Source organism: Schistocerca piceifrons, chromosome 4 (genome assembly GCF_021461385.2).
Source record: "Schistocerca piceifrons isolate TAMUIC-IGC-003096 chromosome 4, iqSchPice1.1, whole genome shotgun sequence".
NCBI classification, from domain to species: domain Eukaryota; kingdom Metazoa; phylum Arthropoda; class Insecta; order Orthoptera; family Acrididae; genus Schistocerca; species Schistocerca piceifrons.
The window spans coordinates 96,317,344-96,332,263 of NC_060141.1; the positions used below are offsets into that span (position 1 = coordinate 96,317,344).

Genomic DNA, 14,920 nt, shown 5'->3' on the forward strand with positions numbered 1-14,920 from the left:
ATTTTGCAAAGTATTTTGACTGATGCTACGTAGCGAAAGAAACGACGTACATGAAAGTTTGAAGCAAAATCTCAATACCTGCTTCATTATTTCATTTTAACCTATATACAGGAAAGCAACGAAGCTTTCAACCTGTGGGAAGCCAAATTATCGATCCAGTGAATTTGCCAAAGAAGAATTCTACGTCAACGACTCAAAATTTAAGTAAATTATATTATAAATGACGGTGGTATCTGTTCCCGAAAGAACAGTTGCCGTGGATGACCATGCAGCTTTGCTAGAAATGAAACGATTACTAAATGGACACCCTAGGTGCAAACAGGCGTTGATGTACTTCATTGGGGACGTGTTGAAAATGTGTGCCCCGACCGGGACTCGGACCCGGGATCTCCTGCTTACATGGCAGACGCTCTATCCATCTGAGCCACCGTGGGCACAGAGGATAGTGCGACTGCAGGGACGTATCCCTTGCACGCTCCCCGTAAGATCCACATTCCCAACATGTCCACACCACTACATTCGTAGTACGCCTAATAGATGTTTTCCCATCATACTCATTACTTGTGGCCTGTTTACCTGTTTGCAGCTAGGGTGTCCATTTAATTATCATTTAAATTATATCATTTTTAAGAGCTAACTGCTCAGTTTTACTATCATGCAAGTGGGTGCATGTTGGTGTTGGTTTTATTTATACTAACAGAATGAGGAGGCCGCGTGGGGTAGCCGTGCGGTCTCAGGCGTCTTGCCACGATTCGCGCGGCTCCCCCCGTCGGAGGTTCGAGTCCTCCCTTGGGCATGGGTGTGTGCAGTCCTTAGCGTAAGTTAGTTTAAGTTAGATTAAGTAGTGTATAAGCCTAGGGACCGATGAGGGTTGGGTTGGGTTGATTAGGGGAAGAGACCAAACTGCGAGGTCATCGGTCTCATCGGATTATGGAAGGACGGGGAAGGAAGTCTGTCGTGCCCTTTCAAAGGTACCATCCCGGCATTTGCCTGGAGCGATTTAGGGAAATCGCGGAAAACCTAAATCAGGATGGCTGGACGCGGGACTCAACCGTCGTCCTCCCGAATGCGAGTTCAGTGTTCTAACCACTGCGCCACCTCGCTCGGTAGGGACCGATGACCTCAGCAGTTTGGTTCCATAGAACTTACCACAAATTTCCAGTTTCCAAGAGTGAGGAGGTGTGTTTAAAGCATTTCCTGTACAATACGGGAGTCTTACCAGATTAAATAGATGGTGGACATAAAAAAAGTTCAAAGAAGGGCAACTCGTTTTCTATTATCGCGAAATGAGTGTCACGGATATAGCATCAGAGTTGGGACGGCCATCATTAAAACAAAGGCGTTTCTCGTTGCGGCGAAACCTTTTCAAGAAATTTCAGTCACCAACTATCTCTTCCGAATGCGAAAATATTTTATTGAAATCCACTTACATATGGAGAAATGATTATTGTAATAAAATAAACGGAATAAGAGCACGCGCGGAAAGATCTGAGTGTTCGTTTTTCCCGCGTGCTGTTAGAGAGTGGAACGCTAGAGAAATATTGTGAATGTTGTGCGATGAACCTCCTACGAGGAGCGTGAACTGCAAAGTAGTCACACAGATGTAGATGTACCGATAACTTTCTGACGGGTACTGTCAGAATTTTTCTGTATAAGGATGCGTTGTAGACGAATTCACTTCGTTTAATTTCTTATCCCTATTTATAATCCTAACCGTATTGCACCGAAAATAACTGCAGTGCAGTAGTCGACGGTATGCGCTATGTGTCTTGTTTGTAGAAAAAAAAAAGTGTTTCATGCACGTACGGTACTTGATGTTGACAACAGCAGTACTCACACTGTTCTTTGTTCTTCTAAAGAAAGCGTTCAGTCTTGCTCGGCAAGTGTTTCCCATAAGAGGCTTATTGCATTACTTTGTGTTTCGTATTGTACTTTTTGTTGATTGCATATTAAAAGCTTTGTCACTGTTATGAAAGTATTTTCAGAGAAACATAGGTAATTGGAGTTCATTACTACTCTGTAACCAGCCACCAGATATCACGAATCCCTAATACCATACTACACTGAAAATATCCGTGCACAACATACGGAATTTTTTCAGAGTAAATCCTTGTGTGAAACTCAAGATTTCAATTTTTTTTTCATGCTGTAATGTGTAATAAGTAGTTACATCTGTGTTTAAATAGACGATCCTAATGTAACCTGTTAACAAAAAATTTTATAAGTGTCTTCCAGGGTTTTAATTTCCTTTCTTCTCTAACAGATAAACTGATAGAGTCTGTAGTCGATCAGACTGCCACTGCTTTCATTCCTGTAACCAGTAGATGCACTAAGTCGAATGTGTCTGCGGATACAACGAATGCGCACCAGTTTGTAAGCTAGTTCCCATTCTCCACATTTCCACCATTAAGCTCTGGAACAATTATTCGTGAATACAGCAAAACTGCCAATAACGTTTTAAAACTGTGAACAATAACAAATTAGCGAGAAAATTATCTCAGAGACGCCGTTTTAGGCATATCATCAGGAGATTAAAAACAATCTAGCATGTGAGTCACATTCCTATACAGATATACATTTCCATCCCTTAAATGGAGATTAATGTAGTGAATCGACTGGACGACTTGGTCAACGTCATTAAAACTTGAATGGTCCTTTGAAAGAATCACATTTGCTTCTACTGACTATCCTTCCCTAATGAATTTTAATTACTTCTTCTGGGCTCGATCCAATTTTACTGGCTGTGAGCGTCGTAATTCTCCTAGTCCACTTATGCAAAGGCATGAAATAATGACAATACTGCTGCTGTCACTATGAAACGTCCCCTTAGAAAAATTATACATGACTGTCCTTAAACTGACATAAAACATCATTAAAAACATAATAATACAGATAACATTTGTAGTAATACAGGCTTTACAAAAGAGTAGAACTAAACATATACATCAGTGTTACAGGAATTATGACATAAGTAAATATATAAAGATCAGAATAACTTTTGAAACATCAACTTCACACATGAGCAACAAAACAAAATAGAATAAATAATCTCTAAGCATATTTATGTAGTAAATAACATATTATCGGAAAAATTCTACAATGTAACTCTCATCAGATAAACATATAAAGACAGTAAGAACACAAATACCCAAGGGTACACAAACACATAGTGGGATAGCACAAGGAAAGGACAGGGTTTGTTTTACTGCAGTATTTTGCAAACAAAACTTTCTTTACTTCTCGGAGAGCTCCCTTCGTTCTTCATTATTTCCAAAAAATCCTATCTATACCTGCTTTCTATACTTTTTTCGTAAAACTTCTCAAAGCATTTCTTCCAATTCATTGCAAGTCATTCTCTTATATAGTCTACACCCTCTTAAGCTAACTTAAATCTACTGAGCTCAGATGCTAAACTAAGGAACGAGGTAATGCAGCAGTGCAAAACAATTAACTCAAACAGCAATGATAAAAAATGCAAATTGGCAAAGCAAGCAGCAAAAATTAGCAGAGCAAATGCAATATTACAACTAAAATAAGGCAAACAAGAAAAATAAATCCGTAGTAAAACTGGCTTAACAGAGTAATACAAAGTCAAATTCAGTAACATTATGCCTGGCAAACAGCAGCAGCAAATGGAATAACTTATATCTAAACATGACAAAGCTCAAGCAGAAAAAATATTACAGTAAAAATGGCCATGCTTAATACCTATGTCACATCTTAACACTAGGGTGATGCACCACCTTAACTTACACTACTAAATAAGTTACCCAGTCACAACAAAAATTGTGTATGCAATTCCTGTGAAGGGAAATGTCTTTTTGTGCTCCCTGGTTTTTTGAAGTAGATTATAAAGTTATTATTTACTGGATCTGTAGGCATAAAATATTTATATTAGTACATCTATAAAATTTTATTTTAACCAATGCTGCAGTGCAGCTAGAAACTAGATATTAAACAAAATGAGCAATCTCTCAACTGCAAAGACAATAGATGTAAAATGTTTCTCATCATTTTATTAGGCCTTTTAGTAAATATCATAAATTAACAGCTCCACAGTGCAATCATATGTTTTCAAGTTTGAGCATGTCGTATTTGCGATGCTTTCGACAAAGAAATGTCAATAGCAAGGATAATGGCCTCTTTTTTTTCTCCACCTAATGGCTTTCTTTTGTCAGACAACTATCTCTCAGCTGGGCGCCCAAAACGCATTACGTCAAGGTGACCTGCCTTCCTTACCGAAATATTTATGGCATCAGTTTCCGCTACAGCGACAGTCTCATATAAAAATTGCACAGGTCGAGAATTTGCGTTACAAATGTGTAGAAACAAAATCCTATAAATATAACAGTGTCCAAAATATTTTCGTCGGCATTGTGATACATTCACGCATATACACACAGTTCATAACTCTCAAAGTACGATTCTCGGTTTCCAAGATCCTTTTTCACAACCAGAGCATCTAACCACTACTCATTATTCCCTACCTTGTTACACATATAAATATTCGTCGACACTTCATCAATATTTCATCATAATAAATACGCAGCATAATCAAATTCCTCATATAGCATCAGCTTATTGATCATAAACATACCTCAACAGCGTAATACACATTGTCATCGTAATAATAACATCATAAAAACTCAGTCAAATCTCAAAAACGTCGTAGCTTTCTGCAATAATCTCAAAACCTAAAAAAATATTCTCTGCTCATTTCAATAGTGTCATCTATCTCAGAGATACTTTAAAAATCATGATCCCATACCAAATACATCATTCAAAGCTCTCATAGTATCACAATGGTTCCGAAAAAATGTGAGCAGTTCACAAAGTACAGACAAAATACAATGTCGTAAGTGTGAATTAATTATGTAAACATCTGTCACTGACGTAGTAAAAAAAATGTTTGTCTCTCTCAGTTAAATAATCAGATAGCTGTGTAATTTATGTGTCAGAGAAATATGTACCGATGTGTAAAGTTGTGTAAGCAAATACCATATTAGCTACGGCTCCTTGTGTTTGCCAGACACATGGTACACAAAGTAAGCGTGTACCCCCCTGAGGATTAATGTAATCATAGCCTCAGGTGTTACAGATTGCAGCAATGGAATGAAATGTATCATGGAAAACTTTCTTTGTAATTCAAAAATCTTTAAAAAATAAATGTTTGAAGTACAAAATTAATCACTCAAATACGTGTACTGTAGCGTTAAACTGTGCGTGTTGTTGTAAGATAATCTCTGTGGAAGTGTCGTAGTTATCGCCCTCTGTAAGCAAAGTTCTGTTGAAATCAATGTACTTACCTCATCATAAACGAAAGTGAAATGCTTTGCGTATAGATATCGTAGTTATTACATACCTTACCGTGATCAAGAAAGTACTATAATGTAACGTATTGTTGTGCTACGAAAAAGGCTGTCTCATTGTAGCTACACCACAAAAGTTACTACTAAAACATGTTTTACTTTCCAGAATAATTCAGAAAAACTGTGCAGATATAAAGCAGATACAGCTCAAAAGCAACAATGTAAATTGTGTCACACATTAGTAGCGTCGTGATATAGTCATGTAGGTGGCAAATAAACTAACCGCTGTGTCATCTGCTATCTCTCAGAAAGCACTTTAAATCCATAATGTATTTTCAAGCAAACCAAAATGTTGCAGTAATATCTCATTAGCAGTACCAGTATATGTTCTAAGTATGTAAGCCTTATAGTCGTTACGTAATCGTGCAACTAACAAGCAAGAATGTACACACACTAAACTAAATTAAAAAACAGATTATCTCTCAATAAACGGTTTTATATGTGAAATGTGGTGCAAACCTTTTACCCTTTCTAGTGTGCAGAGTTTCAACTTCAAAGCAATTATCATGTTGTATACTTTGGTAATGTAATGTAAATTAACCTGGCGTTAATTTACATTAATTTCTTGTGTCTCAGCATTTCTTCACTTTAACTACTCTTTACTTCACTGAGTTTTCATTTCCTACATATTTCATTGTCTTTTTCATCTATTTTTCACCAACCCCTCTCACCTCTGTTACGTACAATGCACTTAGCTTCTCACTTTTATTAACTTGTGCACAATATTTTAGTAGCAATCTCCTTCTTGCATACTACCCTGTCTTCCACCTTTAAGCTCTCAGGTTTTCGAATCTCGTCCGATGCAGTCCTCAACAATCAGTCTTTCCTTCTCAGCTCTTATGGTAAGTCTCCCCTGACCTGTGGTTCTTGGTGACAATCCCAAAATCTACCCCTTTTCCTAGACCTCTCCAGTCCTTTTCATTCACCATTCTTACTTCCCCTTCAACCCTTCTGCCTGAAGGAGGAGCCACTGGCACCAAAAGCTTGCCAATCACAACAGTCTTTTACATGTGTGTTCTGCCACTGCTTGGTGAGTAGATTTTTTATCTATTCAGTTAAATAATTTTATCAATAATTTATTGTTTTCACCATTAAATATGTAAAGGAACTATGGCTCAAGTTTAAAAGAATAATTGACCATGCACTGGACACATATGCACCCAATAGAACATTTCATAATGGGAAGGCCCATCCATGGCAAAAAGTCACTGTAAAGAAACTTCTAAAGAAATAGAAATTACTGCACAACAGGTATAAAACAAAGCATAAGACTATAGATCAGGAAATACTGAATGAAATGTGTTTAGCTGTCAAGAGAGTATGCGTGAAACCTTCAATGACTACCACAGCATAATACTGTCAAATGATTTTTAACAAAACCCAAACAAATTCTGATCTTATGTAAAGGCTGTTAGTGGCAACAAAGTCAATGTCCAGCCATTAGCAAATAAGACAGGAACTGAAATTGAGGGTAGTGAAGCAATAGCTAAAATGCTTAACTCTGTTTTCAAATGTTCCTTTGCAAAGGAAAACCAAGGAGAATTGCCCCAATTTAATCCTGATACTGCTCAAAAGATGAGTGAAGTAAGTATTAGTGTCAGTGAGAACAGCTAGAATCATTAAAATTGAACAAAGCTATAGGACCCAATGGAATCCCTATCAGATTCCACACAGAATTTGTGGCTGAGTTAGCTTCTCTTCTAACTATAACCTATCGTAGACCCCTCAAACAAAAGACTGTGCCCAGTTCGTGGAAAAAAGCACAGGTCACACCTGCCTACAAGAGGGGTAATAGAACTGATCCACAAAACTACTGTCCAATATCCATGATTTTAATTTGTTGTAGAATCTCAGAACATGTTTGGAGCTCAAATATAACGAGATATCTCGAACAGAATGACTTTCTCCATGCCAGCCAGCATGGATTCTGGAAATATTGATCATGTGCAACCCAACTTGCACTTTTCTCACATGACATATTGAAAGTTTTTATGAATAATTTTGTGATGCCTTTAGCTGCCATTCTCTTTATTACACGTGTGATTGTACCATTTCAGCCTTAGGCCATTTTCAAGTACTTTATGAATGATTCTTTCGCAGTATATTATGATATGTACATCCTTGCTCCTATGACTGCATGTAATGCTCATCAAATAAATTAGAGAGGTTTCTCGCTATTTCAGAAGCACGTTAATTTCGGGAAACTGCTTGAATTGGCAGACTCCTGAAGATAGATGTAAACTACCCCAAGTAAGTCCATAAACAAAATTTCAAGAACCAGCGTTAAATGATGACTCTAGGAATATACTACAACCCCATGTATCACTCACATACAGACCGTGAGAACGAGATTAGAATAATTACAGCATGCAGAGACACTCAAACAATAATTCTTCCCACGCTCCTTACATGAATGGAATGGGAAGAACACCTAATAAATGGTGTAATGGGACACACCCTCTGCCAAGGATTTCATGGTGGTTTGCACAGTATGGATGTAGATAACCACTCGGATTTACACATTTATCACATCTCTTAATAAACTGGTAAATTTCCTCTACATAAAATTCTACTTCCTGACAGTGTCAAACCCAATATGTATAAAAATTGTGAGTTGCCATTGTGAAATCTACAGACTGTTGTCCCACAGTTGAGATACTGTGAAATGATGGATTTTACGAAATTTTTTCACCGATTTTCTGTAGCAGTTCATAGCTGATTACAGACAAAGAGCCACTTCTGACGATATCACAAGAAATCAGACATAAAATTGTTTAGCAGGCTTGTAAAAATTCTTAGGAGCTAACAAATCTTGAAACACAATAGTTATAAAGCTACCTCAGAGGCGTGACCTAATATACAATTTGTGTGTCAACAAGGAGACACGAAAAACAAACATCAAAATCAAACAGATGTGTACTTCATTTGGAAAATGTAGAATAGTGGAGATAGGTAAAATGGACAAATGCCTACATACCAAACATGGTATGTGTCTAAATTTCAAAGAGAAGAAACTTTTATGTAATAAAATAGCAAAATTAACACAGAGAAAGATGACTTAAAGAAAATTGTCAGTCACAAAGGTGATAGGGGTGATTTTTTAAAGTGAAACATAGCAATTTAATCCTTACGTACCAGAATGTTCAGTAGCCTATATAACGAATAAAACGGTAAGGAATTTTTCTCTAGGTTAACGTCTATGTTATTTTCTCTGAGCCAGCCGGCGCACATGGCTGCCCGCAGTGTGAGTCATTGTCTCTTTGTTGGCGCGCATCGTTATTGGGATTTGGAGGTCTAACTTCTACAAATTCACCTTGCCGAGAGGGTCCTGCCCTGTTTGAATCCCGCCAGTTCTGATGAAATTCAGGTCTGTCGTTACGATTACATCGTCAATCGTCTTGTCGGTAGATTCCATAGTTTCTTTCTAGTCGGTCATGTGGTGGAGAATTTCTCCCAGAATCGTAACTGCTCGCTGAACTGTTGCGTCTGAAGTTATTCTGTCTCCCTTGATAATAATTGTTTTGGCTCCTATGTTGTCTGTTTTTATGGTTATCTCTGTAATATTCATTACTACGGAAGTGCGAACTTTCTCTGTAATTCTTACTAATATGCCAACGGTTGTCATACGGGTGGTGTCTGTTTTGGTCACGATTTACGTTGTAAGAATAACCTTGTCGTGTCCAGTTATTATTTCTGTCATCGCGGAATTGTGACGGATGTGACCTGTAATTGTTGTGTTCCTGTTTTCGCGTTCCGCGATTGTCAGTGTCAATTTCTAATTCTTGTAACAGTCCCTGAAAAGCTTCAATGTCGTCTTTGCAACGTCCTGCCAAAATAATACGTCGTAAATGTTCAGGTAGTTTGATTAAGCAAATGCGGATAGAGTTCTGAGGGGCTGTATGGGTTTGATAGGTACTGATTCTTGTGCAACATGTCTTCAAAATATTTCACAAGACTGGAAAATTCAGATTGTTCGAAATGTTTCATCACTATGATGCTATGTTTTACTCGGTCTTGTGTAGCTTGAGACCAATATGCTGAGAGGAAGGCATGATAAAATTCTCTTTCATTGTGACAATCGTGAGTGACCGATCGCATTCTTTCAGCTGGTTCATTCTCTAAGTAGCCACAAATTCTAATCTGTCCTCTAATGACAAGTTGGGAAGAAAACAATGAGAGAATTGATGGAGCCACGCTTGTGGATGAATGTCGTTGCCAGAATTCTTAAATGTTTTGAATTTACGTGTAGTAATGAACAGCTTATAGTCAAAATCATCATGTCGGCGAGTAGCATATCGGTCATTGTTAGGTCGTGTCGGCGGTTCCATCTCAAAATTCGGTGCACCTTGCCAATTTCTTTCATTATTTCCGAAATGCTCTGTGTTATCATTTTGTGGCTTTTCCGTATTTCTAAGTCCCTCTTCCTGTGTTGGAGCGCGAGTGTCCTCTGAAATATGTAATTTTTGTATTACTTGTGCCAACTGATCTTGTACTTCCCGGATATCTCTTTGGTGTTGCGTATTAATTTGATTCTGATTTTGTTGAATTTCTTAATTTGTTCATACTCTTCTGTGTCAGTGATGGCTACAGGTCTTGCGTCATTCAGATCATCATCTACCTTTGCAGATAAGTTAGTGAACTGATCCGAAAGTTTGGCTACTTTCTCCGATAGTGTACTTATTTCCCCAGTGTGTTTTTCTGAACCAAATTTCACAGTGTCCATTTGTGTGGAAATCGTATCTACTGTGTCCTTTAGGTTTTCCTGAGTTTTTGCAAGTTGCGTAACCGAATCGGTAGATGCAACTGAGTCAATTTTAGCTTACAAGATCTCATGATTTTCATGAACAATAGTTTGCAGTTCTTTTATGGCTAATTCGTGATTCTGTGATGTATTTTCATGCCGAGAAAAAATCGGTTGGAAATGCTCACAAATTTGTGTTTCTAGGTCATTACAGACTTTTTGACATTTCAATTCGATTTTATGTAACTCAGTAGTTAAATCTTCACGTGTTTGTTCAAGCGTATGTTCCACTGAGTCTAACTTTTGAAGCTTTTGTTCCATTGTGTCTAACTTTTGAAGCTTTTGCTGTATTTGTCTCTGATTTTGTTCCATTTGTTGCATTAATTGCAATAATAATGTATTAGTGTCTGGAATCTGTTCCTCTATGCTTTTCGGCAGTGCATTTGCACCGGCAACATTCACATTTTGACAAGCAGAAAATGTGTCTTGACTTATTTGAGAAAACGGTGAGGACGCAAAACCTGAATCTTCAGTATCTGCAAGATTGTGTCCTGTCATTTCGGATTCCTGAGGCGAGCTGTTGCCGACTGATCGATCGATAATGCTTCCCTGTTCACTAATTTTTTCACTGCCTACACCATTATTTGCAGCCTGCTCCATTTCCCTATGCACAATTACCAAATTACTACTTTGAACATTAGTTAATTCATTACTTGGCGGCGCTGATAAGCTACGCTCGTCGTCACTATTATTTCTCAGTTTACTTTGGAGCCTAGTGTTACGTTTTTCACACGCCATTATTGTCACAATATTTCACACGACAACACAGGAAAGCACAATTTGAAGAGCAAAATAAGAAAACACATTAACATCGCATTGAAAATAATATCTCGTTAATTGCAAGCGCAGTTGCGAAATACTTGGTGCAAATCTACATGCATGCCACAACTGTTTTACTGTACAAGAATGAAAAACTACAACTACAAAGGAAATTCTCTCTACAATTACGCGCTAGCAATAAACAAAGGCTGCACTGATTACACAAACTACAAGAAAAAATCAGAAGATTCCAGTGAGGTATCCTCGGCTAAGGGTCGACAAATGAAACGTCCCCTTAGAAAAATTATACATAACTGTGCTTAAACTGACGCAATATTTTTTTAGCGCAACGCAATCTGACTTTCAGTAATCCCTACAAGAGAATGGCCCTGACTAAATTAACCTATACGTTTCACAAATCACTTACCTCACAAAAATCTTCGTTACTCGAACTACTGCAATACAGCGAGCGCCACTACTGTCAGCTAAATAAAAGATTCAAACTACGGAAGGCTCTAACTACTGATAGGCATAGTTAGGAAATGAAAGATTTTAATAGAGAACAAACAATGTATTTCCCTTTTAGTCATAATATATATAGCAGTTCATGACATCCATTCTTACAAATGCACTGTTTCTGATGGACACACCTCCAGATTGCCCATTCTCAAAAATCCGCCATCTCAGTTCCCCACATCCACCACTGCTGGCGGCTCACCTCCAACTGCGCAACGCTACGCGCTGTTAACATCCAGCTGCCCAACACTACAATGGCAGACAACAATGCAAACTAGCCACAGACTGCACACAGCACTGCCAGTGATTTTCATACAGGGCCCTACGTGGCGTTACCAATAAGGAAATCTAAATAGCCTACTTACAACTACACTACTACTAACACTACTGTTATTAGCACTACCATTACTACTACTACTAATACTACTAGAAGAAGTGAAATTCTATGACCAAGTGTCTCACCAGAAAGCACAATTTATTATAACTACAAAAAGCTACTCAATGTTAGTAACAAAAGTGCTTTTAGAGCATTCTTTAAAAGTTATTGGTGATTATGTGTGCAAATTATTACAGAAACAGTTCTAGTTATCGTTGCAATTGCGGAACAATAAAAAATAATGGGATTAGAATATAACCAAAACAACAGATTTCACATGACTGCATCTTTAAAATTAATGTGAGGGCGTGCACAAGAGTTTAGAGGTATAGAATTTACTTATGAACTCCTTCTCTAATATAGCCTGTTACATAATATTCTATAACAGGCTCTACTTCCTATCAACAGTTGTACAGGTTTATTCGTAAGCATATCTGGAGTTTGGAATGACGACTGTGTGAAAACTACAACACACACAGAAAAATGACAGATAACAGTGGACAATTTATTTCTTCAAGTTTCGATTCATAACACACACCATGACGTAGTTGGACTAGCAATCAGACGAGTGAGAACATACAGACCAATCACCCGCTCCATATTGTTGATCCGAATTACTAGCAGTTAGCGCCTGCCGATAGGCATCCGAATTAACAGATTCCCAAAGCAGGCTCTCGTCGTGCCTTCCTGGGCAGTCTTTGGGTTGGGTTGTTTTGGGGGAGGAGACCAGACAGCGAGATCATCGATCTGAGCAGTCTTTGTCAGCGACTTTAGTGAATTATACACAGGTCCAGAAGTGTTGGCCTAAGTAAATTCGGGGTCAGTACTGCAGATTGCTGACCAAAGGGGCCCGGCTTCGATTCCCGGCCGGGTAGAAGATTTACCCGCTCAGGGACTGTATGTTGTCCTTACCGTCTTACTGTCACATCTGACTCGAAAATTTCCTGCATGACGTCACAGGACAAGTCTATATAAATTCATATTAGGGTACGGATTGGCCGTACCGACTGTTCTGAATTGTCGAAAACACACCGTCGCATCATACACTTGAGATGGCAGTAGGCCCATGTGCCGAAAGCAAATTAACAAAAAAAAGTCTAGACATTTGCTACCCAAAAACAGTGTTCAAACTGAATTCGTATTATGTGAGGTAAGAACTGGGAGAGATGCTCTATACACTCATATGCATCTGTTTCCCTTATATATTGTAGTTTCTTCGTAATTGTCTTCTAAACCCCTGAAGCCATTAATGAATTATCCTATATTTTTATATTCACTTTAAGTTATATAATAACGATGCTACGGTTAAAAAATGTAGCAAACTATTACTATTACCACTCCTATCAATGTTCTGATAACACTACCACAGTCAGCACTGATACTGCTACTGTACCTCTTACATATGTCTACTTCTCCTTTATTATTTCTACTCCTATTATGATGTATAACAACAAGAAACTGTCTTTATAACAGTTTCTACATGAACGATTACTCAGTCGTTTAGCAGTACCCCATTCCCTAGGTTTCCTATCAATAGTAACTACAATGCTGCCGCTGAAATTCTGTCGTCATGAGATTGTTGACATGATTTTGTATCATCGGCAATTAACGGATTAAGCTCATTTGCTCGTAGTCATACAAGTTGAATCAGATTCATCACTTGAGGGGTGGTAAATGTTTGATAAGAGTTTGTACTCATGAACAGTCCTGTCATCCACCCCCATCAATATATGTACCTGTATTGCACTGTGAATGTAACACTTCCATAGATAGTGTGTGTATGGCCATTTACCATCTATGATTTGGAATTTTTCACATTAGGCTACGTCAGGTGTGGTTTCAAGTGGCATACACGCCACCAGAGTACATTCTTCGAAACATTCCTAGGTCCACTGTTTCCCATGTGACGGTGAAGAGGAAACGTGAAAGGACACGTACAGCACAAAAGCAAACAGGCCGACCTCGTCTGTTGACTGGCAGAGACCGCCGACAGTTGAAGAGGGTCGTAAAGTGTAATAGGCAGACATGTATCCAGACCATCGCACAGGAATTCCAAACTGCATCAGGATCCATCGCAAGTATTGCGATTGTTAGGCGGGAGGTAAGAAAACTTGGATTTCATGATCGAGTGGCTGCTCATAAGCCACACATCACACCGGTAAATGCCAAACGACGCCTCGCTTGGTGTAAGGAGCGTAAACAATGGACGACTGAGCAATGAAAAAACGTTGTGTGGAGTGACGGATCATTGTACACAATGTGGAGATCCGATGACAGGGTGTGGTTATGGCTAATGCATGGTGAACGTCATCTGCCAGCGTTTGTATTGCCAACATTACAATTCGGAGGCGTTGATGTTATGGTGTGGCCGGAGGGAGCTTGCACACCCTGTTGTTTTGCGTGGCACTTTCACAGCACAGGCCTACACTGATGTTTTAAACACTTTCTTGCTTCCCACTGTTGAAGAGCAATTCGGGGATGGCGATTGCATCTTCCATCACGATCGAGCACCTGTTAATAATGCACCGCCTGTGGCAGTAACATCCCTGTAATGGACTGGCATGCAGAGAGTCTTGACCTGAGTCCTACAAAACATCTTTGGGATGTTTTGGAACGACGACTTCGCACCAGGCCTCACCGAACGGCATCGACACCTCTCCTCAGAGCAAAACTCCGTGAAGAATGGGCTCCCATTCTCCGAGAAACCTTCCAGCACCTGATTGAAAGTATGCCTGCGAGAGTGGAAGCTGTCATCAAGGCTAAGGGTGGGCCAACACCACATTGAATTCCAGCATTACCGCAGGAGGTCGCCACGAACTTGTAAGTCATTTTCAGCCAGGTGTCCGGATACTTTTGATCACATAGTGTATGGGGCCTGAAGATGGCATAATGAAATGCTGAAACTGATGGCCTTCAAAATAAAATAAAATAACATCTTAAGTTACACGGCTGTTGGCGAATTTCATTGGCACTGACAATTATTTATCCAGTCGATGTCACAGTTGGTTTATACAGACATGAGAGAATGTCGCAGACGCCGTATCCCATGCTACCTTAGACATCGGACATCGTACGGCTGACCATCAAATCCAATTTAGA

The 14,920-nt window shown here is 38.9% G+C and overlaps 1 non-coding gene across 1 annotated transcript; it reads right to left on the reverse strand.

The window, feature by feature from the left end:
• Positions 1–360: 360 nt before the first annotated feature.
• Positions 361–435, reverse strand: Trnat-ugu. Its single transcript has one exon. It is a non-coding gene; the product is annotated as a tRNA-Thr (tRNA).
• Between the last annotated feature and the right edge of the window lie 14,485 nt (positions 436–14,920).